The sequence below is a fragment of the Eretmochelys imbricata genome, chromosome 26 (assembly GCF_965152235.1).
Source record: "Eretmochelys imbricata isolate rEreImb1 chromosome 26, rEreImb1.hap1, whole genome shotgun sequence".
In the NCBI taxonomy this organism is placed as follows: domain Eukaryota; kingdom Metazoa; phylum Chordata; order Testudines; family Cheloniidae; genus Eretmochelys; species Eretmochelys imbricata.
The window spans coordinates 6,326,560-6,354,342 of record NC_135597.1 but is presented as its reverse complement, the minus strand read 5'-3'; the positions used below and the strand labels follow the sequence as shown (position 1 = coordinate 6,354,342).

General features: G+C 47.5%; 1 protein-coding gene across 1 annotated transcript in view; it reads left to right on the top strand.

Annotated features, from left to right (window-relative positions):
- The window catches only part of PEBP4 (phosphatidylethanolamine binding protein 4), a 198,220-nt gene that overhangs the window by 135,217 nt on the left and 35,220 nt on the right, over positions 1-27,783 (top strand). The window lies entirely within an intron of this gene.

The following is a 27,783-nucleotide window of genomic DNA, read 5'->3' as shown; positions in this document are numbered from 1 at the left end:
GTGGGCCCTCTCATTGATACTCCCAGTAACGATACCACAGAGTGAATAGGACATAGAGTCCCCCACTCCAGGCACGGTCTACATGGAGGCAGGGCCGTGGGTAGGGGACGCTTGTCCGGACGCTGCCCAGGCTGTCCCTGTTTGTGGCCTGCAGTCTCCCTGCCGGCCGTCGGCACGAAATCTCCTTTTAAATACACAATTTGCTTTGCAAAGTAGTTCAAAAGGAAAACCTTATTCTCAGAAGCCGGCGTCGGATAGAGAATAGTTCATTGTTACCGAGAGTGCTCAGCTCCATAGTATCTTACGCAGGGTTATAGTAGTGCCTGCACTTCATGGGACATCGTGTGATATTTTTGTCTCCCTTCCAAGCAGCATGAACCACTGGCTTTGTCATGTTTAGCTACGTAGCTCTCCTGCCTTCATCGTCTGTGTGCTGGCCTTTACATCTTTAAGGGCTAGCCAGTCTGCAGAGACAGGGAACCGTTCTGTGTTCAGTTCAGCACAGGCTGCCACAGAGGAGAGCAAGTGACACGTACTATGCTCTTCCTTGGAGACTTGGCTTTTGTTCTTTCTTGTTTCGCTGTTCTCTCGATCTGAAAGGAAGGGGTTTGGGCCTGCAGGAGTCTGCTTGCCCTTTGCATATGGAAAAACATAACAGTCCTGTGATGCACGGGTACCTGTGTCCTGTATACTTATTATGATTATTTAGATTGTGATAGCAAAATATGCTAGGTGTTTTGCTAAAACAGAGGCAGATATAGTCTTTGCCCCAGAGCCTGTACAGTCTAAATACTATACACCCTTACAAATATACACACAGCTGTCCCGTATACTTCCCAGGGGAAAGGAATTTAGTTTAGTCTAAATTTTCTTTTGCACAGAATGAGGCTACAGTACTTTAAAATAACTGAATTCGGCAGGATTTGATGTTTCTCCAAGAATCCTCCGGAAATCTGCTGCTGGAAAAGCAAGCTAATCTTAAAGCAACACGCACAAGTTCTCCACTGAAAGAATCACAGAACTAGAGACAAAAAAGACCTTTTAGGTCCCATCTAATCCATCCTCCGTCCCGTTCAAGATCACTCCATACACTACGTTCTCTAGAGCTCTGCTCACTAGTTTTAAATGCCCCCATTAGTATAATAATTAGCCCCCTTCTCTAGAAGCTTTGATCAAGAGAGCTCTAAATGCTTCTCAAACATTTAAACTTCACAACACTCCAGCCTCCGTCCCAGGGGATTATAAAGACAACTTCAGTATCAACAAAATGCAGCCAGCTCTGGAGTGGAATGTGAAAGCTCCTTAAAAGCTCACGGCAATGCTACCCAGCAGCGTAGGACAGGAAGTGAACAAGAGTCCCTAACCCAAGTGAAAACACAGGGGAATTTAAGTAGGCAGGATGTAATTATCATAATTTATCCGGGACGCAGGGGTTGTTAGCACACCTGCTCTTATGGAGAGTGCCAAGGGACCTTGCCTCACCCAACAGATGATACCTTTGCTGGCACAGCGCCCCCTAGAGCCATGCTGAGGCATTGGTTCAATGCTGACTCAGAGGGAAAGGTTTCATCTACTGATTCACCAGCACCCCGTCTATCCTGTCAGACCAACGCGGGTGTGGTTCAGTGGCTGGTGCGATAAATAGGTGTCGCAAGCAGCCTGGTTAAGCAATGATACTTTTAGCACCTAAGTCAGCTCCATCAAAGTCCCACCATGTCTCCAGTAGTCCCATGGGCCTGGGTAAATGGCAGCCACTGATCAGTGCTAGTTGCAGAGTGGGTAAACTGAGGCCCCCATCCTTGTCTCCATTCCTCTAGTATCTGTATTCTCTCTCTGCACTGAGCGCACCTAAGAAGGACCATTGGGCGTGACTCCCCAGGGCCCGGTGGTCAGTTCATCCTGTGCAATGTACAACGCTGCCTGAGCGTTTCACACCCCCTGGGCACAAAAGCAAATGGTGAGCCTAGGTGGGAGGCAGTGGAGAACCAGGGCTACACATGCTCTTCCAAACCAAATGCCCTTCACAGTCCTGCCTCATGAAGGGCATGCTGGCTCCAGTCTGTGCATGTGCCCCTCATAAATCTCAGGCCTTGCTTCTCCTCTCCTGTCTCCTTTCCCTCAGGGTCCTCCTAGTTCCCAGCCACTTAACTCCCTATAAAGGCAATAACAATAATTATCCTATCACTGGGCACTACACCCATTGTATGGAGTGGTGGGGAGGGGTTACTTGTTCCAACCATGTTCTGTCCCAGGCCTTTGGTCACTTAGGGTATGTCTACACTGCAAATTAGACACCTGCGGCTGGCCCGTGCCAGCTAACTTGGGCTCAGCTTGGGCTGCGAGGCTGTTTAATTGCAATGTAGATATACAGGCTTGGGCTGCAGCCAGAGCTGTGGGTCCCTCCCACCTCACAAGGTCCTAGAGCCCGGACTCCAGCCCTAGCCTGGAAATCTACGCTGCTGTGAAACAGTCTCGTAGCCCAAGTCAGCTGGCACAGGCCAGCAGCAGGCTTTTAATTGCAGTGTAGACATTTCTGCAGTGTGCAGCCCACTGGCCTGGAGGGGCTCACAGCGATACACAGTTGGGATTGGGAAGAACCTTGCACACCAAATTCTTCCCTTGAGAGACTCTCCACTCGGAGGGGGAGCACCAGGCCAGTGGGTCCAGCTATTTCAGGCGGAATAAAGCTCAGTAATAGGCTCATCTATAATTGCACCAGACGCTGATATAAACTCCAGCCAGCCAAGGAGCCCAGCGCATACACTGAGTTTCACAGCACTCCGGTGAGGTTGCAGTCATCATCATCATTATTAATGAGATTCATTATTTGTCATCTCCATTTTACAAAGGGTAAATGGAGGCCAGAGGGCTGGAGTCTGAGGAATGGTGGTATACCGTAGGGGGCAGTAAGTGGTTGTAATGAATTCCGAGCAAGGTCTTATCTATATAAGAAAGTTGCACCACTTTTATTCAAGATGTGACTTTTTAAAACCAGTTTAGTTAACCCAATGCATATCCCTGTGTGGATGCTCTTTCTGTAATTTAAGAGGTTCTGATTTGGACTTAGCTTAACCGATTCCCAGTCCAACTTAATCTAAACCAAAATAAAGCTGGTTTAATAAGAGCAACCTGAAAGGGGTTTGCACCAGTTTAACTGATCTGGTATTAATTCACACCTTAAATTAAACTGGTGCAGCTTTCTCACCTAGATAAGCCGGATTGAAATTGATATGTGGAGGGTCCAGGAGAGAAGACTACAGTAGAATAAGAAAGAGGAGAGTGAGGGAACGTGCACGTCAAAGCAGCTCCCTTTGTTCTGCTCTCAGTCACATGGTGTAAATGTGCAGCAACGGTTGGATCTACGTAAAAAGACATGAGAACGGCCATCCTGGGTCAGACCAAAGGTCCATCTAGCCCAGTAGCCTGTCTTCCGACAGTGGCCAATGCCAGGTGCCCCAGAAGGAATGAACAGAACAGGTCATCATCAAGTGATCCATTCCTAGCTTCTGGCAAACGGAGGCTAGGGACACCAACCCTGCCAATTGCCATTGATGGACCTATTCTCAATGAATTTATCTAGTTCTTTTTTCGAACTCTGTTATAGTTAAAATCCTGCTTACCTCAGATGGGACTTGAACCCACAATCCCTGTCTTAGGAGGCCAATGCCTTATCCCTAGGCCACTGGGGCTGTTGCATTGTTGGTCCAAGCGCACACCCCTTCTCCCAATCATTTGGCATGTAAGTTACGCCAGCTAAGACTTTCACCCATTTACTGATGGATGATTTAAACCACTTCTGAATTTGTTGTGGGGAAGCTGTGCCCTGGCCAAGCCCACAAAATTAGTTGGCTGCAGATCCAAGAGCAGAGCTCAGGAGTGCTCTAACCGCCGGGCTATGCTACCCTTTTTACTGACATGTCTGTAGAAAGCTCCTTTAACAGGCTACTTTGAATAAAATTTTCAAAAGCACCTAAATCCCATTGACTTCCAGTGAGACTTAGGCTCCTAAGAGCCAGATTTTCAAAAGTATTTAGGTGCCAAACACCCATGGAAGTTAGGCGCCTAAATACATTTGAGGATCTGGGTCTAGATGCCCAAAGATGCAGATAAGTACCTAGTGGGATTTTCAAAAACACCTAAGCAGGTTAAGCACCTAACTCCCCTTAATTTCAGTGGGAGTAAGGCACCTGACCTGCTTAGGTGCTTTAAAAAATCTCATTAGGTGACTTTCTGGATTTTTAGGTACCGAAATACCTCCACAAATCTGGCCCAAACGCCCAGATATTTAAAGCTCTTTAGGCGTTGCTGTGTTCTCTTTCAAAAGGGAACACTTCGGGGTCTAATTCCACTGACAGTCAATGGAATTTAGACCCCCTAAGTGCCTAAACCCCCTTTGAAAATGCTGTTACTACCTTAATAATCATAAAATCAATCAGTGTAAATTGTCGAATGGTGCTGAAGGTGAGCATCTCTTTAGAGCTTATAACCAACCTGCAATCATGCGAGCTCTGGCTGTAATCTCAGCTAGTGACTGGAAGCAAAATAAGGAAAGAGCTGGTCGGTGCTTAGAAGAATCTGTGGGATCTCTGGGATGTGGCGTTCATGATTCAGGAATCATTGCGGTTCGCTTTGGAGCAAATGCTGAATCTAGTACCGCAGCAATTGTGCTAGGGGATGCTATGCTGCTACAGGTACTGTCAAAGTCCAGGCCCTGACCCACTCATCAAAGATCCTCTGGCTCATTTCACAAGAGGTCTAGTGTACTGGCCAAATTCCAACTTAGCTATTGCAGCCTGTCTCCCTAACTTTCCCTAGAGTTTCAGCTGGATATGGGATTCCATTACTACCGCACCTAAAATTATTTTGTAATGCTGCTGGTGCAAAGCAGCTGCCATGTTCCACCCCAGAGGTGGCCACATTTTAGTAGGCATGGGACTCCCTCCCAGATGGGAGTGCTGTGAGATTTAATGGATTCGTATTTGTTCGGCACTTCAGATGTACAAAGGGCTAGAGATATGCTGAGTTTATTATTATTATTATTATTATTTATTCTTATTATTTTATTAATGTCCAGATTATAAAGCACTCTGGGATCTTTCAGGGTGAAATAAAATGCATGATAGGGTGATTATTTGGATTGTGCACCCCCGTGTTCAGTGAACAGTAAAACAGATGATTAGTGGACGTGGCAGAAGTGCTGATCCTCTAGGTGCACAAGGAAGAAGAAGAAACACAGGAGAAGCTAGAGTTTGTGGTTTACTCAAAGACACACACATTGCTAGAGGAGTGCATGTTGTTAGTGGAGCATTTCAGGAGCGGGAGCAGCAAAGGTAGACTCCGTGGAGCCCGTTTGGCTAGAATCCTCCTGCCTATGGGCTTGTCTACACGGCGAGTTACTGGGCGGCCAAGCCACGGTGTGATTCTACAGCGCCCCCGCTTGCCACGCAGGAACGCCCCACGGGGACACTGTTACACATACTGCAAGTCTGAGAGTGTGGCTGAACTTAGTCAGCCAAAGCACGCTCCAGGACTTTCACTGCGCTGTGGCAGCATCCACGTGGATATTACTGCGTGGCTAGCTGGTGCGTAGGAGATTCACAGTCCAGCTTGCCGCTCAGTAACTCGTCATGTAGACAAACCCTATGATTTGCCCATATCTGATTCCCTCTCTGAGGTTGATGCTTGGATGGGCACTCACTATAGATAATATTCTTGAGATTAAGGCACAGAGCTGGGAGTCTGGAGTTCTCCTGTTAGCTCGGCCACAGACTCACTCTATGATGTTGCAAAGGACACTTCACCTCCCCATCCCTCTGTAAAGTGGGGGCTGATCATCCTTCCCTACCTTGCGAGGAGGATTCATTAATGTCTCTAAAGCGCTTTGAGATCTGTGTACATTAACTGTATAGTTAGTTGTCTTGTCTGTGAAGACCCATTGCAGAAATAAGATTTGCTTGGATTCAGAAACAGTTCTGATCAGTCCCTGCTAATTCCTGACTGATACTACAAGAACAAGGGGAGAGCATCACCAGATGAGCTTAGTAGCTGCTAAATGTGTAGAACAAATTCTATACAAATATACCGCAAGAAAAGACCATTACAGTTGGAAAATGAGGCATTCAGAAGTCAGGCAATGATGTTAAGTTGGCCTGCCCAGCCTTAATTCTGCCTCTTGTATATCTGAATTATGATACAACCTCTTGTGTGTCTGAGTTATGATACAACCTTTAATTACATGATCACGTGCTATCTTTCTGCATACCCCTGCTTCATTTCAGGCCTGACCCAGAATCCAGTGAAGTCACTGGGAATCTTTCCATTGGCTTTTAACGAGCATTGCATTTGGCTCTCAGGTCACCCTTTAGAGAGTGGGTGAGGCAAGGGTGTGTAGTGAATTCGTCTGCAGTCCTGAGACACCATCTAGTCAGCAGAAATGTCCACTCCTTTCAGATACTCAGGCATGCCCAGTGTCCCTGCTGGGAGGGTCAGTTTCATTGTTTAACACAACCCAGTACACGTGCTAAAAGTACAGCTTTTCACCCTGATAACTTGGCCAAATCAAATCTGATTTTCACCAGACCAGCGTAAGGCATATTTACTACCTGTGGACTATGAATCTGCCAAATATAAAGTTTTCATCACCTTCCACTAAGATGCTGGAGCCATTTTAAAGACATACGTTCTTAGCAAAAAAATTGCATATTTTTCACTCCTTTGGTGCCTGTAAATGGGTCAGCCTTTCTTTTTTTTTTTTAGTAAACTTTCACACACACAAAATTACTCCTTGATCAACAGCAAACATGCCAAATTTCAGCCAGATAGGTGAAACTCTGAGAAAGTTACAAACAACTAGAAATAATGGGCATGTGTAAGCAACCTTAACTATAGGCTTGGTTACACCTACCTCTTATTAGAAAAGGATTTATTGCTTCATACAGCTCGTGGTCAACCTGAAAAACTTGCTGCCCTAGGAGGTTATTGAGTCAAATACTGAGGCTGGATTTTTTTCTTTTAATAGAGGGAGGATTTTATTATTCTATGGTAATGAGTAATCAAATCTCATGCCCCAGGGCATCAGCTGACCAACACAGGATCCGGAAGGAATTTATGCCCATGCATAGAGCACTGTATATTTAGCCCGGTGTATTATGGGTGGTTTAACACATTCTTCTTAGGCATCAAGCATTGTTCATTGTAGAGGCAGGGTACTAGCCTTGATGGGGCTGGCGTGGTAGATCCAGCAGCCAAGCTTTTTGAAGGAGATAAGTGATTTGGGGAACTTTAATGTTTACTTGCCGAACTTGGGACACATTAAGTAGCAGCTGGCAGATCCTCGGAGGACGTGAATGGTTGTAGCTCCGTCAATGAAAATCTGCAGCTAGGTGCTCAGCCCTGAAGCTGTCCCTTTAACGTGTCTTAGGCTGGGCACTTCCAAAATCACTAGGCACTTTTGAAATCCTTGGTCAAGGTTCCTATGTATATATTATAGCAAATAAAGAATGTAACCTCTTCAGTGTTCCTGCCTAGTGTAGCTAGTGTATGGAGCCAGATACCCTTTCAGTGCAGTCCCATGCAGCTTGGCAGCAGCAAAGAGGTTAAAGGAGGCTCCTTGCAGATATCCATGACTCCTAGCCAGACTGGTTCCTGGGAGCTCTGCAACATCCTGTGAACAAATAACGCCAGCAGCAAAGGACTGTGAAGCCACCCAAACCCCGTCATGTGGAACAGCACAGCCGTCTCCAGAGAACACTGGGGAATTCAGTGCTTCCCAGGAGCTGCTCTGCCCTTTCCTCCATTAAGCCTAGGCGCTGGCATGCTAACAGATTAACAATAAGCCTGCCGCCTGGCCATAGTGGGATGCAGGACTGAATGGAGCATAGCGAGATCCTACAGAGAGGAGCAGGAGGCTCTTGAACAGCCGATTAATCTCCTGTCATTTATATTCATTAAAACCAATCACTCAAGATGCAGCAAAGCCAAGTAATTAGCGACAGGCAGAAAGTTCTCCTAAAGTTGCCAGGCATCTAAGAGGATAAGATAGGTCTGGTCTAGGGTGACCACACGTCCCAATATTATCGGGACCATCCCAATATTAGGGGCTTTGTCTTATATACGCAGCTATTCCCCCCCAGAAAAAAAAAAGTGTCACGATTTTTTACACTTGCTATCTGGTCACCCTAGTCTGGTCATTCTACCTGCAGCACTCAATTCTGAACTGGCTGTGCATTTCCTATCTTCACCAAAGGTCTAAATCTCTCCCCCTCCTTCCCCTCCTCCCCCTCGGCAACTGATGTAAATCAGGAATAGCTTCACTGGAGTCACAATGATGTAAAACCAGTGTGAGAAGAGAGCCGGCCCCGCTGTGTTCCTTTATCCTCATTGGTTTGTGGTTTTTAGTGGCACCAGCCCACAGCATTGAAGAATCATAAGTCTGGCCTCTGAAAATTATGCAATTGGCTTTAAAATTGTGTGATTTTTTTAAAATACATTTTGGGATTTTTTTATTTGCCTCCAGGTTTTGAGCCTTTAGGGCTCACCTGGGCCATGGTTTCTAGATTTTCTCTGCAGCCACAAGAGCTAGAAAATTGTTTTTTGAAATAAAAGCCGAGATTCTCACGGACACATGTGGCTTCAGGAGCTGGGGCTTTACAAATAACAGCAAGGACTGTGAGACTTGCAATAATATCAGGACAGTTGGCAATGCTGTTTTTATTTCCTTGAGTGGATGTGTGTGTTTGTTTGTTTTTGTTTAAAAGTCTCATTGGGTTAGTGGTTAAAGTACAAGAGATGAAGGACCAAATATCTAGGGGAGAGGGCACTGAGTTAGGAAGCAAAAGGTCTTTTTTTTTTCTTTCTGGCTATGCCACAGACTCACTGTGTAACCCTGGGACAGTGGCTATCCGTGCCTCAGTTTCTCTGTCTGTAAAATGGGGGTAATGACACTTACTCATCTGTGTAAATCACTTTGAGATCTACAGGTGAAAAGTGCTATTCGTAGATTCCAAAGCCAGAAGGCACCATTGCGATCATCTAGTCAGGCTTCCTGTATAACACAGGCCAGAGAACATCCCCAAAATAATTCCTCGAGCAGGTCTTTCAGAAAAACATCCAATCTTGTCAGTGATATTTGTTCCCCATGCAGGTGCTTATAGCCTGATCAAAACTCCTCTTAACCTTCTCTTTGTTAAGCTAAGTTGATTGAGCTCCTTGCATCTATCACTGTAAGGCATGTTTTCTAATCATTCTTGTGGCTCTTCTCTGAACCCTCTCCAATTTAAACAACATTCTTCTTGAATTGTGGGCACCAGAACTGGACGCATTATTCCAGCAGCAGTCTCACCAGTGCCAAATACAGAGGTATAATAACCTCTCTACTCCTGTTGGAGATTCCCCTGTTTATGCATCCAAGGATTGCATTAGCCCTTTCGGCCACAGCATTGCTCTGGGAGCTCATGTTCAGCTGATTATCCACTGTGACCCCCAAATCTTTGTCAGAATCACTGCTTCCCAGGATAGAGTCTCCCATCCTGTAAGCATGGCCTGCATTCTCTGTTCCTAGATGTATACATTTATATTTAGTCATATTAACACACACATTGTTTGCTTGTGCCCAGTTTACCAAGCAATCCAGATTGCTCTGTATCAGTGACTTGTTCTCTTCATTATTTACCATTCCCTCAATTTTTGTGACATCTGCAAACTTTATCAGTGATGATTTTATGTTTTCTTCCAGGTCATTAATAAAAATGTTAAAGAGCTTAGGGCCAAGAACGGATCCCTGCAGGACCCTACTAGAAACACACTCATTTGATGACGATTCCCTTTTTACAATTACATTTTAAGACCTATCAGTTAGCCAGGCTTTAATCCATTTAATGTGTGCCATGTTAATTTCATATCTTCCTAGTTTTTTAATCAAAATGACATGCAGTACCAAGTCAAATGCCTTACAGAAATGTGAGTATATTACATCAACACTGTTACCTTTATCTACCAAACTTGTAATCTCATCAAAAGAAAATAACAAGTGAGTTTGACAGGATCTATTTACCATAAACCCAAATTTATTGGCATTAATTACATTACCCTCCTTTAATTCTTTATTAATTAAGTCCTGTATTACCTGCTCCATTATCTTGCCAAGATTGATGTCATACTGACAGGCCTGTAATTATCCAAGTAATCCCATTTATCCTTTTTAAACAGTGGCACAACATTAGTTTTCTTCCACTCTTCTGAAACTTCTCAGGTGTTCCAAGACTTATTGAAAATCAGTGGTCCAGTGAGCTTCTCATCCAGCTCTTTTAAAACTCTTGGATGAAGTTATCTGGACCTGCTCATTTTAAAATGTTTCACTTTAGTAGCTGCTGCTTAGCATCCTCCTGAGATACAAAGTGGATTGAAAAGTGTGTTACCATATGATTTGACTACATCATCTGTTTTTGCCCAAATATAGAACAGAAATATTTATTGAACACCTGTGCCTTTTCTGCATTATTACTAATTCTGTCATTTCATATCATATTATTGATTCTATCCTATATCATCGTTGCACTGATTAGGCCTCAACTGGAGTACTGTGTCCAGTTCTGGGTGCCACATTTCAGGAAAGATGTGGACAAATTAGAGAAAGTCCAGAGAAGAACAACAAAAATGATTAAAGGTGTAGAAAACATGACCTGTGAGGCAAGATTTTAAAAATTGGGTTTGTTTAGTTTGGAGAAGAGGAGGCTGAGAGGGAATATGATAACAGTTTTCAAGTACATAAAAGGTTGTTACAAGGAGGAGGGAGAAAAAATATTCTCGTTAACCTCTGAGGATAGGACAAGAAGCAATGGGCTTAAATTGCAGCAAGGGCGGTTTAGGTTGGACATTAGGAAAAACTTCCTAACTGTCATGGTGGTTAAGCAGTGGAATAAATTGCCTAGGGAGGATGTGGAATCTCCGTCACCTGAGATTTTTAAAAGCAGGTTAGACAAACAACTGTCAAGGATTGTCTAGATAATACTTAGTCCTGCCATGAGTGCAGGGGACTGGACTAGATGACCTCTTGAGGTCCTTTCCAGTCCTACAATCCTACAATTCTATTATTTCCATCTAGTAAAGGACCAGTACCATTGTTAGGATTCTTTTTGTTCCTAATATGCTTCTTATTGTTCTTAACTCTGCTGGCCATATATTTCCCTTTATGTCCCTTTGCTTCCCTTATCAATTTTCTACAATGCCTAGCTTCTGATGTATATTCATTACTATCAATTTCCCCTTTCTTCCATTTGTTTTATATATACAGTATACCATATTTAATAGCTGCCTTCACTTCCTCTCTAAACCAGGTCTGTTTTTTAACCAATGTGACCTTCTTTCTCAGCTGTGGGATGGTGGCTTTTGGTGCATCTAGTAAAGTGTTCTTAAACAAGTCCCAATTATCATTCACATTTTTCTAATTAAATTCTTCCTCTCAGCTGATTTGGCTCATAATTGTTTTCTGTTTTGTGAAATTGGCCCTTTTAAAGTACCAAATATATATATCCCTGGTCTGGACACAATATTTTTTCACATTATGAATGTGATCAAGTTATGGTCACTTGTAACTAAGCCATCATTAATGTTTTGTTCTGTGATTAGTTCCTCTTTATCTGCCAAGACAAAGTCTAATATAGAATTCCCCCATATTGGATGCAACACACACTTTGAGGTAGGAAATTGTCAGCTATAACATTTCAAAATTCCAAGGATGTTTTAGTATTGGCAGCATGAGACCTCTGTCCCCCATAATCACACAGCTTTTTTTCCTTACCCATTACAGATAGGTGGGTAAGGAGCTTGTCATTCTGTTCGCTAGTGTGATTTGGTGATCTGTCGCAGGCATGAGCTAATACCCCATCTTGTGCTTTATCTGTTAGGATATCGATCCATAAGCATTCAAGATCATTTTCTTCTGAGTTATCAGTGACTCGGAAACAGGTAATGCCATTTTTGACATTAATGCCTCCCCCATTTTGTCCCCTAGATCCTTCCGAAATAGATTCTAACCATTGCTCTTAACATTCCAGTCATGGGAATCATCCCACCAGGTTTCAGGAATACCAACTAGATTAAATTTATGCTCATAATTGAGCAATTCCAATTCCTCTTGTTTGTTACCCAGGCTCCAGCATTGGTGTATAGACAATTAAAGAATTTCTTAAGAACATAAGAACAGCCATACTGGGTCAGACCAAAGGTCTATTTAGTCCAGTATCCTGTCTTCCAACAGTGGCCAATGCCAGGTGCCCCAGAGGGAATGAACAGAACAGGGAATCATCAAGTGATCTATCCTCTATCATCCATTCACAGCCTCTGGCAAACAGAGGCTAGGGACCCCATCCCGGCTAATAGCCATTGGTGGGTCTATGCTCTATGAACTTTTCTAGTTCTTTTTTGAACCCTATTATAGTCTGGCCTTCCAATTGTACCTTTTCCAGTTCCAATATATCTTTTTTGAGATGGGGCAACCACATCTGTATGCAGTACTCCAGATGTGGATAAAGCATGGATTTATATAGAGGCAATATGATATTTTCTGTCTTCTTATCTATCCCTTTCTTAATGATTCCCAACATTCTGGTCACTTTTTTGCTACTGCTGCACATCGAGTGGATGTTTTCAGAGAACTAGCCACAATAACTCCAAGATCTCTTTCTTGAGTGGTAACTGCTAATTTAGACCCCATCATTTTATATGTAGATTTGGGATGATGTTTTCCAATGTGCATTACATTGCATTTATCAGCATTGAATTTCATCTGCCATTTTATTGCCCAGTCACCCAGTTTTGTGAGATCCGTTTGTAGCTCTTCACTATCTGCCTGGGACTTGACTAGCTTGAGTAGTTTTGGATCGTCCGCAAATTTTGCCACCTCAGTCCTCCTGCTGTGCATCATCCCAGCCACACAGCTCATCTCCAGAAGCAGAGACTCCTAAATCGAGTCTCTGTACCCTTTGGTTCCTTGATTCAGTTTGTTCTCAACACCTCGATTTTGTGCTGAGGGCTCATATCTTTCCTCTTTTTACCCTCCACTTTTGTTATTAGTTTAACGCCCTCCTGCCAGCCTGTCTCCAACATATGCAGACTGCCGGGAGTTCTGGAGACTCCACAGGAAGAGAGATCATAAATATTATGGGCTAGATCTCTCAGTGAGTGTAAATCAGCCTAATTCTGCGGCAGTCAATGAAGCAAGGCCAGTTCACACCAACTATGATATCTGGTTCAACATGCCTCAGAAATTGGTGCGTCTGGGGCTGCCCCCTGCTCATTCTCACAGCTGAATCCACCCCGGTGAGTGCGCAGATAATTTGTCCAGCTCTAGAGAGTGAGCATGGCAAGGCCCCACCCCACCTGGTAGCTCCAAGATCCAGCACAAGGAGTCTGCCCCAGCAGGGTGAGAACTGCTGCTGGGGCAGGGCGAAATCAGCTATTTGTTGTGGTAACTACAGGAGGCAAATTGTCTGCAGACTTTGGCGGGGACTCTTACAACAAGCTCTCTGCCTATCCGAGTTGCTGGTTACCGGCGTCAGCCTCTTGCATCAGATGCCCACCAGGGATGGGAGCGACTGAAAGAACAGTGAACAGTGCCAAGGCAGAGAGACTGCTGTGTCATTGTTTCCTCTAGCTCCTTGAGGGGATAGGCATTTGTCTTTGTAGCTCCTAAGGGACATCTGCTCCTTTGCATCTTCTCCAGTGCAGCCAGCCAGCCTGTCATCTACCTGACTCATGCTTCAGCGTCTTTTTCTTCTGATAAATTAAATTCCAGAAGAGATCCTGTAGGGAAAAAATTTTTTGAAAATGCAACTCCTGTGAGCTAGAGGTTGTAGCAGGGGGCTGGGACAGCTGAGATCTAATAAGGAGTTTGCTGTAGTGATTGGAGAGGCGGACAAGGAGTTCGGATTCTTGGGTTCTATTCCCAGCTCTCTCCTGGACTCTCTGTGTGACTTTGGGCAGTCTCTGGGTATTTCTACACTGCAAAAAACCCTGCAGCAGTGAGTCTCAGAGCCCAGGTCTACAGGTGCAGGGCTCGCACTATAGTGCTAAAAATAGCCATGGAGACTCGGGCTGAAGCTTGGACTGTGAAGCCTACTCCCGCCTGCATGGCTATTTTTACTGCCATAGTGCAAGCCCAAATCTGTCGACTTGCTGCCATGGGCTTTTTGCAGGGCAGTCGTACCCTAGGTCTGCTTCAAAGGCTCTCCAAGTACTTTAATACTGTAATTAAGTCTCATATCATTCCCTAGGGCAGGTCAGTGTTAATGTCCCAGCTAAGGCCTGGAGGAGTTAAATGACTTGCCTAAGGTCCCACAGCAAGTTTGGGAACAGAACCAAAAACCTACGTGCCTGCTCCAGACACTAGATCAACTTCCCTCCCAGAGCCAGGAATAGAACCCAAGAGTAGATCTGGCTGGGAAACGGTTTCCCATCCTGTGAAAACCTTCCCGATTCCAAACTTTTCCTCATTCTGCATCAGGATGAAAGGCAGGATTTTGTGAAAAGCCACAGCAAGAGAAACCCCCAGTCCTCATCAGGATGTGACCCAAGTTCGAGTCCCTGCATCTGCCATGTGAGTGCCCTAACTGCAGGGTCATAGGGCCAATCTCTCTCTCTACCCAGTGAATGTCTAATTATTCAAGCAAAGAGAAGCAGCTACAACAGAAAAGACGGAGAGATAACCACCCCAGAATACTCTGCAGCTCGGTGGTTAGGCAGGGGTGATGGTGCTGGGGGTGCTGTCGCACCTCCTGCCTTGAAGTGGATTCCCATCACATACAGGGCTCGCAGTTTGGTTCGATGGCTTTCAGCACTCCCACTATACACACTGTTCCAACGTCCCTGAGTTCGGGCACTCACCGGCGCTGTGGGAAACCCAGGTTTAATTCCTGTTCTGAATCAGACAGGAGACTTGACCATGTATCTTCCACGTTCCACATGAGCTAATCACTGGTCTTGCCCACTCTCTCTGGTTTTGACCAGAAAAGCCATCCTGGACCAGAGACACCTTCCTGATGAAAGTTTCATCGGAAATGATACTTTTCCATGAAAAGTTTCAGTTCCAACAAGTCGCCATATGCTGACCCACACCCAATGGAAAATTTCCAGCTCGCTCTCCCCAGGAGTCCTGATGTCCAGCCTCTCTCAACCCCTCTGTGACTAGTAGACCCCTACTCCTTCTCAAGGCTGGGAATAGAACCCAAGGAGTCCTGACTCTGCAGCCCCTCTGCTTTAACCTATTGTTCATACTCCTCCAGATAGCCAAGATTTAGTAGTGCCCGAGTGAAAAGCCAAAATGAGTGGCCATCTGCATGGGCTATATATAGGATCCCAAACCCAAGTCAGTGAGTGATGGGATAGTAACCAAGTTCCAGCTTCCACCGGGCAACCTATAGCCTCTGAGCATCTGGGAGTCTCTCCCTCCCTTGCTGTGTGCAGACAGCAGGGCCAGTGTGAGCATGAAGGTGTGCTGGGCTTTAAACGGAGTCCTGTAATGTTTCTGTTTGTTTGTATCACTTGCTGACATAACATCAGGTTACGCAATGTTACGCTAGGAGCCCTGCCAGGACCTTGTTTTCCTATTCACAATCTCAGATTTTTTCCTACCTGGTTTGATCTGATCCAGCATCACCCCTGGCAACTCCTGTCAGATGTACAGCAGTCTATACTGTCTGGCAGCACCCGTCCATGCTGTAGATTTGCCACATCAAGCTGACCACACTGCTTATCACACGCGCTCCCTTTGGGGACTTTGTCAAATGTTAAATGATCCTGGGACATTCAGGAAGGGGTACCCTGACCCCCCAAAAATGTATTTCTCTGTAGCACCAGGGATGGCCCTGGCCAGAGATGGGACACTGCATGGGGTGGGTCAGGGCTCTGAGGTGGCACCGAGCATTCTCTCCCCCAGGTGCTTGGCTGGTTCTTCCTTACATGCTCAGGGTCTAACTGATCCCCAGAAGGGGGTCAGGAAGGAATTTTCCCTCAGGCCAGATTGGCAGTGATGCTGGGGCGGGCGGGGGAATTTCACCTTCCTCTGCGGCATGTAATGGCAGGTCACTTGTCAGGGTTACCTGGGTATCTCTCACTTAACCATTTCCCTGCTCATAGAATCATAGAATCATAGAATATCAGGGTTGGAAGGGACCCCTGAAGGTCATCTAGTCCAACCCCCTGCTCGAAGCAGGACCAATTCCCAGTTAAATCATCTGGTTTGCTGCTGTGGGGGCCTTCAGCACTGGTGCACCTCGGTCCCTCCTGTTCTCTGCCTGTGGCACATCATAGCCTAGTCTCCTGTGGGCTCTTGAGTTTTGGTCTCATTTCAGTGGTTGGGTTTAGCGTGCGGGTGTTGGGTGGGGCTGGTGGCCTGTGATATACAGAAGGTCACACTGGATGAGCTGGTGGTCTCTTCTGACCTTAAACTCTATGACTCTGTGCAGGGTCGGAGGGATTAGATTATAACTGGTAACCGTTGCCAATTGTCAATTTCTTCCTCCACCCATAATTCACTGGAAAAATGCTGGAACTCCGCCAGAAAAGGAAAGCGTTTTGATGTTTTTCTTAAATATCGCATGTGTGTTTGAGTCCCTAGCAAAGAATTTGGTATTTCACAATGCTTAAAACTGAAATGCGAACCCATTATTATGAAATAACATGATTCTGTACATTACATTTATGATTCTGTCATGAATCTCAACTGCCATGCTCAGATAGGGCCCAATTTCTGCCCCCACCTCCACTCTGCTGCTCACGTGGTTTCATCCCTTATCCCATGAACAGTTACATTCATATTAGGTTGTCTTCTGGTTAAAGGCGCTGGACTGGGATTTGGGAAATCAGGTGTCAGTGGCCAGCTTTGGCACAGACTCCCTAGGTGACATCTGGACAACTCATGTAATCCCTTTGCAAAATGGGGGTACCCCACCTCTCTCCCCCCTTTTGTCTATCTCAACTAGTTAAATCATTCTTTGGGGCAGGGACTGTGTGTACAGTGTGTGTACAGTGGGGCTCTGAGCTTGATTGGGGGCCCCCCATGGCATTACTCTAATACACAGAGTCATGACAGGGTAGCAGAATTGGACCCTGAATGTATAATGGCCAATAACCATCTCTGTGTGTGTGTGCGTGTGTGTCCAAGAGAGAGAGAGAGAATTTTCTTAGAGTGCAAACGTTTATGTTGATAAAGATGGAGGAGTTATTTGGAAAGCAGTGTCCGTTATTCCTCAAAATTTAAAAATGTGAAAATAGATTTCAGCCTTCAGAGCCTAAATATAGGTCAGAGGGGAAGGGGGAGAAGGGACAGCGGGAAGCAGAGAGTCTCCCCAAGGAAAACAGAAAAAAAATTCTGCAAAACTTTGTGTAAATTCTTTCCCTGTTGTTGCAGAGCTCCGCCAGGCCCTCCCTGGGCACTAGAACAGCATTGCACACTACATAGGACAGTGCAGTTAGCAGCAGCAAGCACAGGGAGCATAAACGTTGATGTGAGTAGCATTGACCAGAGGCTGTTCTGTCTGTATGCCTAGCTAGCTAGCTCTCTTCATCTGATCTAGTCTATCTTTTCTACAGGACGTATTTTTAATGCATCTATCCCTACGTGGTATCTGAGCATCTGTTTGGGTGTTATCTCACAACTGGAGCTGAAGGTGAACGTTTGCAGGAGTCCAGAATTGAGGTCTGGTACCATTCCAGAGAAAGGGACCGGTTGTGAAATTCAAGCCTAGATCTGGATCCAAACTGCCCCAGAGCTTAAGGCATTTGGATTTGGGCTTTGGGTTCAGATCAGACTTGGAGAGAATTCCTACAGGAAAATGTACAACCCTTTTGGTGAGTGTTTGGCACTGCATTAGCTATGGCATAGGGTTGGAGAGCTGAATCTGTCCTGCTAAGCTGCCCTCCGTAGCAGAATCCCTGCATTCTCTAGGAGCAATTAAGGAACCGGGATGCTTGTCTGCCTGGCACACAGGACTCTGGGCAAGACCTTGAGAATCGTCAGCCTGGTGCAGAACTGGGGCTGATGAATGGGGGATCAGCCCAATGCTAGTGCGGAGAGCAACAGAGGAAAGGGTTCTGAACGGCAGGAAATCATAACTTCCCTTGCTCCTGCCTGCAAGGAGGGGGCTCAGCAGCACCAGATTAGCTCAGCCTTTGAAGGGAATCCCTAGGGTGGCTTTAGCCTCCCAAGATTTCCCTTCTCTCTCTCTTTCTCCAACTCCCCCTCCCTGCTTTGGTGTCCAGTTAGGTTTGAGTCATCCTAAGGGACCGGAGCATCTGTATGCAATTCCCACATCCAGCCTTATCAACCGCAATGCAAAAGGGCCTGTTTAATTGTCTCCTCTGAGCGAGGGGCAGGGTCTGTGACACTGGCAATGATTCTGGGTCTGAGAGGGGAGAACCCGCAACTCAGAGAGACCCGGGAGAGGTAGAGAGGAGACCCTGGAAAGCTGTGTGTGTGTGTCAATGAGTGCAGAGCCAGGTCAGCTGGAACCCGAATGTTGGTCCCTCCCCTCTGGCGTGATACAGAACATGAACTGTATAAATCAAATGAATAAAGCATCGGATGATTTCCAGACCCCACCAGAAGTTACGGAGCTATAGTTTTGCTGGTGGTTGGGAGTTCTGTGGCTAGAGCAAGGGTCAGGACTCATGGCTCTGGATGGGGAGTGTCATCCAGTGCAGCAGTTCTCAAACTATGAGTCGGGACTCCAAAGTGGGTCGCAACCCCGTTTCAATGGGGTCGCCAGGGCTGGTTTAGACTTGCTGGGGCCTGGGACTCCCATCCTAATGCTGAGATTTATCTAACTCGAGATGCGCTCCAGCCACAAAACCCAAACCTGCATCTGGATTTTGAAACTCCAGAGTTTTGGAATATTCAGAGCTGGGATTTTGGTCTGCCCATCTCTACAATGGACCTCCTATAGTCCACAAAATTGGGCTGAAAATATCACTAGACCAGGCTTTGTCTCATGATGCTTCCAGGCTTCATGGGCCAGAAGCAGAAAGTGCAGAGGGGTTTAAAAATGAAAATTATCGGGAGGAGAAAAAACAACTACCATTTAATATTTATATTACAGTAGCAGCCAAAGGCCTCAATCAAGATCAGTGCCCCCATTGTATTAGGTGAGACGCATATGTAGACACATTCCCTGCCCCAAACTGTTTACAGTCTAAGATGACAAGGACATAGAGCTGAGGGAGGGGGGAGGTGAGACGGATAAATCAAATAGATACAATGTTGCTAGGCATCCATATAGTTGCAATTCTTTTCTTTTACGGCACTTTTCAAGCCTCGGGTTTGTTTGGAGAAAGCTTGGTTCTTAGCCCATGTCAGCTGGTTTATCCCTCCTTAGACTTTCCCCTGTGTTAGTGAGAGCCAATTCATAAATCCTGGCTTCGTTATAAAGATAACAAAGAGGGAGAATAATAAATCTGGCCTCCTGCGTGTGCCAGTTCTGAAGCCGCCTCTCCCCTTCGAGCTAGCGTACCCTAAGCGAGCAGTGCAGGAAGCACCTTGTTTGTTTGGGGATTAACTTCCCCAGTTTACTAATTGTTCTTTAATCATATCAGCCTACTGTAGAGACAGCACCCAGCATCTCCAGCATGAACTCAGAGCCTTCCAGTGCAGAAAGCCGTTCAACTAGCAGGCCAAGCAGCTGCAAATGCCAGGAGCAAGCGTCTGCGCTCCATCCTGCTGTCCCTCCTTGCAGAGAGCCCTTCTTGTTTACTAGTGTTCCAGCTGTTGGCTCGGGGCAGGGTGGAGAGGGGGAAGGGAGAAGGAGTTATATCTGGGAGTGAATAACAAGCCAGCCCTGTTCTTATTCACAAACCTCAGTCCAATCAGTCATCTGTTTGTCCTGGTCTCCTGCCAGCTATTGTGTTGATTCCCACACCCACTTTCCCTAACCCTGAGTCCCTGCCTTAGTGATTTTCTCTCTCCACCGCTCCCCTTCCCAGTCCCCTCCTCCCCCTTCCTCAGATGGGATCAGACATGTTCTAGAAAAGATTTATGAAGGGGAAAACAAAATATGACTCATTCAATGTGGAGCGGACTTCACCAAGGGCCCAAGCAGACCTACCTCAGAGCCTCAATGCTCCCCTGCCATTTGCGGGACAGTGCGCTGGAATGACCTGCAATGTAACGAACTCCTCTGCATGGCAAAGAGCCGCTCTGGACAATATGCTGGTCTCCTGCCATGCAGAGGAGTTTTGGAAGCTCGGAAGGGGGTTGTGTTTTATTCATTCATATTGTCCAGGAGCGCCAGCCAAATCCCGTCTGGCATTTGCAGAAGGCGTCTCAGGTGTCGCAGTGGGTTACGGCTCCATAAATGGGCTATGACAGCATCCTCCTCTCTTTTTTCAGTAGAATTATCATTAAACAGTAAGTTCTTCAGGCTGGGAACTTTTTCTTTGCCGGATGTTTGTACAGCACCTAGCACCATCAGGTCCTGATTCCTGTATTGCCGTCACACCCGAAAGGCCCAATTGAGATCAGGGACGCATGGTGGTCGGTGCTGCACAAACAGCTGGAAGGGAAGACGGTACCTGCTCTGGAAAGTTAGCAGTCAAAAGAGCCAAGACAGACTAAGAAATTATTTTTATCCCCATTCTACTGATGGGGAAATGAGGCACAAGGAGATTTAGGGCCAGACTTTGAGAGGAGCTCAGGGACAGTGTTTCAAGGGCTCAGCACCCCCCATTTCAAAAGAGCTCAGTTCCCATTTAAGTACCTAAACAAGGGCCCAGTGTCCCAAAGTGCTCAGCAGCCAGCGACTCCTGTTCTGACACTGGTGGTCAGATTTTCAAGAGAGCCCAGCACCCAACAGGCTGAGCTTTATGGAAAATCGGGCCCTACGTGACTTCAACCAAGAATTGAACTTAGATCTCCCGAGTCCAACACCAATGCCTAAATAATAAGACGCCCCCAGACTTTCCTTGACTGGGGTCCCCGGATACTCCATACAAATGGTAACTTATCGAGCTGGTGTCCCTTTGGGGTTTATATGCCCCGGAACAACATCACCGGTTTCCTCCAGCCCCTCTCCTCCACAGTCTGAGCGGCATGGAGGGTGGGAATTTTTAGCTCTCCCCTTACAAGCCACAGACCACATCCTCGGGAGGAAAAAAGGACGTTAAGCTCAAATGGTGTCATTAAGAAATATTAATGCTCTCATAAAAAGGTATTTAATAAACATGGCAGCACATCAGCGTCCATTAGCTCAGCCCATGCTAGGGATCCACCGAGGCTGTGCGGCAGTACGTGGAACACCATGGGCAGTTACAGCTCAGCGGCCTCCAAGCACACGGCATGTAGCCAGAGCTATTAAACTAACATTGGCACATCCCGGGTGGCCTTGCTGCCCCAGAGCCCCGCATCTCCGTTCAGCCCGGCGCCTCCGTCTCTCTCGCGCTCTCAGCTGTTCCAGCCGGCGCTGGGAAAATAGGTCTCTCCGAAGCTCTGTGCAACGGTGATAGCCCAGCCCCTGGGGGGGCCTGCTCATCGCAGATTGTTACAGAGATTTTACAAAGCAGCTGGGGCCGCACTAGACACCCCCCGACTCCGGGGGAGTGTGGAGCCCGACGGGAACGTGCTGCCGGGCTGTGCCTTAGAGATGGCCAAAGGACCCAGGAGTGCCTAAACCGATGGGATTTAGGCTCCTAAATCCCCGAGACTCTTCTTAAAATTGTGCCCCCTGGCTCAGTTAAGTCTCCAGACTTCAGCCAAAGTAACCGCACTGAGAACAAGCAGCCGCTGGGGAGTAACCCTGGCTCGGGGCATGCATGCTTAGCCCTGTACCTTAGCCCTTGTTGAACCTGCAGATGAAACCACCTGGGTCAGCGGAGTTCGAGCAGGGCTTCCATAACCAGGGTAACTTTTGTCTCCTGAGGGCCACATCAAAGACTAACCCCTCCCTACCAGCTCTCCCCTCGTGCTCCCAGCCACAGATATGTACACACATGCATACTCCAGCACACCCAGTGACAGCCTGTAGCATGATTTATAATACCATCCGGAGAGGGGTCTGGGGAAGGCAGTCCCCACAGAGGCTGCTCAGAGAAACACACTCAGGCTCTGCTGGCAGCAGACACGGTAGATTGTACAGCAGACGTGGTTTCACAAAGGTTGGGCGGTGGAGGCCCCGAGGAAGTGGAGCAAAGTTGAGTTGTGTCTACCCAGTTTGCAGGCCACTCTCCGGAGAGCAGATTCATGTCTCAGAGGACCTCGTAGGGATGGCAGTGGAGAAGACCTGGGGCCAATTTGCCAACAAAATCCCCAGCAGGACTGATTCTGTCTTGCCCCTGGTGCAGCAGGAGCTCAGGGTTCAATCCATGCTCAGTATTAGTGGTGAGATGAACTCTGAGGCCTTTGAAGCATGGTGAACCTCTAGGACTGCCTTGGGGATTTCCAAAACTACTGCGAGTTCAGGAACCTCGGTGTCCCTGTAGCGTAAATCCATGAGGTCACTGGGTTTTGTTTTTTCCAAAAGGCTGCTGAACTGAGAACTAACAGGTGCCACCCCAGCTAATGGGGAGCCTGTTCTATTTACAAAGGGCAGAGGAACTTCCCCGAATGCTCTCCTGTGACAAAGCCCAGCTGGCACAGGTGGGGACCCTGCATATAGTTTTTATTTTGTCCTCATAGTTTCCTTCTCCTCCTCTCCGCTGCCTAATCTAACAATCGCCTTGGATTATTTTAGCACTTTCCTTCTCTGCTCCTTTCCCACTGATTGCCCCACTGCAGCAGGGAGATGCATCCACATGCCAACGCTCAAAGGATTGAGGCAGGCGTGACCAAGACTCCGTCATTCCTTAACCCCTCAACCCCAGCTGGGACCATTACCTTGCACTGGGCGGGGGGGGCTATCGATGAGAGCCCCTGTATTTGTGGGCACAGAGGTGCGCTCCTGGGGACTGAAGGAGACCAGCCGTTACTTAGCATGGTACTTTTCTCTAGTGTAGACAAGGCCAGAGTCCCACTCAGGTGGGACATAAACCGACTAACATTTGAGCCTGTCAAACATTCAAAGCCACAATGTTGGCATGGGCAAAGTGGCACATCCCCACGCGGTATCTCCGGAGTCACTGTGCGTCAGCGTGATTCCACTGGTACAAGTGAAGTTATGGCGGGGCGGGGCGGGTTTCCTCCTCTGATGAGACGAGCTCTTTGATCGAGGTCACAAGAAAATGAATGAGCTGAGAGGTAAAGGAAGCACTTTGATTTGGATGTCCCCATTAGGTAACTAGACTTCATGGAGTTATAAAGCAGATGGGGGTGGTGGATGACCGAACAGTAGCTGGCAATCCCAATAGCAGTGTCAGGCCAGCTCTAGACAGCGCTAGCCTCCTAGGCAAATAATGTTCTTCATTCCCTTCCCTCCAGAATTCTCAAAGTGGGACCTCCGTGTTTGTCCTTCCCTCTGCTCCCCCATTAACTCTTCCCTTTCGCCAGACCACCTGCATCTCCCTCTCCCAAACTGCCTCATCTCTCTCCTCTCCCTCTCAATTTCGGCATCTGTCTCTGGCTTCCACTCTCCCTGGCAGTGCTGGGTAATTTGTCCTTCATATGGATCTGTTCTCAGGTTAGGAGACCAGCTTTTGCACACCTGGCCTATTATCATCAACCTCTGTTTGCAGATGGGCAGACGGAGGCCCAGAGCTATGAAGTCGCTGGCTCCCATAGATCATTCACAATAGAACTCAGAGGCTGGACTCTTCTGTTCCACCACGAGACACCTCTTCCTCCTCCCCAGAGAGCAGGCCGAGTTCTCTGTTGTGCTGCACCACGTGTAGTCCCTGGCAGTGGGTCGGTGAAAAGTGCCTCGGTGCAATAAACAGCAGCCCTTGACAAGGGGTAAATAGAAAGATAAGGAGCAGGGCAGGGGGGTATCAAGCCGAAGCTGTCCAGTTAATTTTGCTGGGCTCATTTCCATTCAGGAGCATTCCACGCACCGGAGGCATAGCGCTAAACCAACACCTCGAAGCATGAATCTCTGCAGGATGCCACCGTACCCCCAGGGAACAGCTGGTGCCCTTTAGTCAATTACCTTTTGTTAACTGAAAACATCAATGGATTCCCACTGCATTCAGGCAGTGCTGCCTTTGGAGCACGGAGCACCTTCCTCCCCAGCGAATGACAACTGACAGCTCTCACGCTGCAGCCTTCGACCAGCCGCAGCTTCACTCCGTGCCAAAGTGAGAAGGAGGCACCTGGAACTTCTTTCCAAGTTAGGAACAGGTGGGAAGCCAGACTCCCACCTCCGCCTGCCCTGCACGGGGGAGAAAGTGATTGATTCTTCCCAGCAAATGGGAAGAGGTGGGTGAAGAGATTAACTCATCTCTCCTGCACTTGTAGAAATGTGCTGCTGACCCTGCGCTCCGGTGGGGTCAGGAGGAGCTGACAACCCGGCCCTCGCAGATTCCAGAGCGGGCAGGCAGTTTGCAGTCTGTAATTGAAGTACAAGAAAGCTGCCTATGTCATTGCTGGGCCCCATTCATCTAATGGAGCGGAGGTGGCTGGGGACTGCCGTCCTCCTGGGGCTGAAAAGCCTGGAGCTGGCCTTCTTGACGTCCTCCAAAAGCACGCAGGTGTCCCACTGAGGAATCCAGCCAGGCAGCCCAGCTAATAAAAGCTGCCCAGGGCAATTGGGGCTGGGTTTGACCCCAGGGGCAGATATGACTCCCCAAAGACTTCAGGCAGGCTCTCCCCACAAACAGAGCAGTGCTGCTCGTTTCCATGAGGATAGGCAGCCAATGAATCAGCAGCCCAGAATGCCTTGGAGGTGCCAGGAGCAGCATCCTTTACTCCACGCTGGCATGAGAGGCCCCCAGGCCAGATTCTGCCCCTCATCACACTGCTGCAAACCCAGAGCAACTCTGACAATTCACGCCGATTGGACGCTGGCGTGACGAAGAGCAGAATTTGCTCCTTTGCTTTTAAATCTTGCCTTCTCTCTGCCTCTTTTATAACAAACAGCTATTGTAAAGTGCTCTTCCCCGCACCGCTAGTCCCAGCCCCACCGGGCTTTTCCTCTTCTCCCTTCTCAATCGGAGCCTGATCCTCAGATCCAGGGTACGCCAGGATGTGGCCAGATTCCACCGCACCTGGGATCCTGCACTGGCCAGGCAGCCCATAGTGTCCTTATTTTACAGAGAGGGAGGAGGCTGGCCTGGATTCACACAACAAGCTGTGGCAGATGCAGGAGCAGAACGCTGCTCCCCTCACTCCCAGTCCCATGTGCTGCAATCAAAAGACCAACCCTCTTCCGAAACATAAATGGCCTCAATTCCTGGCATAGAAGACACCACGCTAACGGTGGCTGGAGGGTGTCCCAGCTCTGAACTGGGCGGGGCCGCATTCTGAGTGTGGTCCTAGAACCAGTTTCAACTCGAAACGTATCCCATTATAGACCCTTAGCCACTAACATCTGTTAGTTCAGCGTCATGCTGCTGCTCCGGCCCTTAAGAAATCGCTGCCGAGGTGGGACCCTCACTCTCAGGGTCCCAGCCCCAGGCGACTGCCACCAACGACCGCTTTCCCTGCTTTGCCTTCGGGCAAAGCACCACAGGTATCTTGTGTCCTGACTCTGTGCCTAGCTCCAGGTGGCCTCACCTGAGCAGTCTGCTGAGTCAGAGAGGCTTGGTCTTTCCTGAAGTCGGCCATAGTTCACTTAAATCGAGCATCAGAGTTTTTAATGGCAGATCAGAGCATTAAAAAAAAATCAGAATTTCCATGGAATGCTCAGCACGGTCCTTTAAATCCCCCCCCCCCACCACCACCACGTTCTTGCGTGGGTTTGGAAGAGAGGCTGAGATAAGAGTTATCCAAGAAGTGAAATTCATCCCAAAGAAACTGAGGCCGGGGGAACACTCCTGCCATCCAAGAATATTTGAGCATTGTTCTGGCGAGATAAACTGCTCCGCGCATTGGCAGACTGCGGCATGCAGAACTCCCCTCACACCTTCATGCGGGACCCATCGCTTCTTTCTTTTGATGGGCAAGTAAAATATTAGGCCAAGATTTTCAAAAGCGATGGGTGATTTTCGGTGCTTCAGGGTTTGTTTGGGGGGAAGGGAACTTGACACACCCCCAAGGGGCAGTATTCAGTTCTGAGCACCCACTCTCTGAAAACCAGGCCCCTCCCATCGCTCGTCACTTTTGAAAATCTTAGTCATTAGTATCTTTATCATGAGCGTGATGGAAAGGGAGGGTGAGGAAATTCTGTGCTGTGGCTGGTAAAATTTCATTGGGCTCTGCAAAGCTAATGCACAGAAACTGAGAGGATGTTTGCATTACAATGAACTTTACTATGCAACATGAATCTTGGTCGATGTTCTTATCACCAAGTGACTCAATGAAGATATGGCTTCTATTATTCTTGGAAAGGGTGACGCTTGATCCAGCAATTCTGGGAGTCAGATGCATTCTATCTGATGCTCCTTTAATTGCTAATTAATTACTGCTAGGGCAGGTCAAGACTAAGGTGCATGGGCAGAGCTGGGTGCCTGTGGGCAGGCAGCCTGGAATAACGGGGGCTGTTCCGGATGAGCATTCACACACATTGGCAGGGTAGGAGGGATAGGACTAGAATAGTAGTGGGTATTACGGTTCCAGACTGGGGTGCACTGGCAGCGTTGAGTGGGGGACTAGTCGGGGGTGCTGCAGGTCAGGAGTGAGGTGCATTGGCAGACCTGTCAAGGGATGTTTGCACGGCATTGGCTTGTGCTATGCTTGGCTCTCCCCATCTGTTAGTGCTGTTTGTTGATTTGCAGCATGTGAGTTCTGCCCGACTGTATTTTGGTCTCAACAAAACCTTATTAGAATTCTCCATAAGTGCTGCAGCAGGAGGAGGTGAGAGAGAGACTGTGATGGGGTGGTAAAGTCCAGGCAAGCTAGGGCATTGAATTGCGCCATAACTAAATTGTCCTAGGCTCTCTCACAAGGTTTGAGAAATGCTCATTCTTGACTGTCCCCGGATATAACCGCAGGCATTGCACCGGATGCACAAAGGCTTGCATCATAAATTTCGTTTTCAGGTACCTGGGACCTGCCTACATCCCCTAACCATGCTAAAGCTTTGGACAAGGCTTTTGCAAAGGCCACAAACATGGTATAGATCCATTCTAGTCTACAAATGAGAACAGCATGGTATAGGCTGGTTCCCTGACATTCCTGGTGGGGAGTGTAATGCACATATTGCCTTAGGGAATCAAAGAGTGAGTAAGCGACAGAGAGAAATTCTCTGGATCCATCAGGGGAAGAAAATCAAAGAGCCTTCGGCTGGGAATTGCTTTGGGAAGCTCCGAAGCTTTTGGTGAATCTGCATCTATTCATAATTCACTCATTGTGGGCTGATTAGAATACAGCAGGCCAGATTCTCAGATGGTGTAAATCAGCATGGCCTCATTGTCTTCAATAGGCCAGACTCTCAGATGGTGTAAATTGGCAGGGCTTCATTGACTTAAATGGAAGCATGACAGTTTACACCAGCTGAGGATCTGTCTCAGCAGCTGTAAATTGCACCTGTCAGGTTTTGTAGGCATCTCTGATTCCTCACCTTCGTTCCCTACACTCCAGCCTATGTGCTTTCCAAAGACACTGTGACCTTCCTGCCATCACAGGGATATTAATTAACTTCTGCCTGAATATCTGTGCACAGGATGGTGTCAGGGCTTTTAGAGAGAGCTTTTGTAGCCTTCCCAGCACCCTGTGGCCCAGATAACAGGTCCAATATGATCCGTCTGACAGGCCCTGTGTGCTGGCTTCAAGAG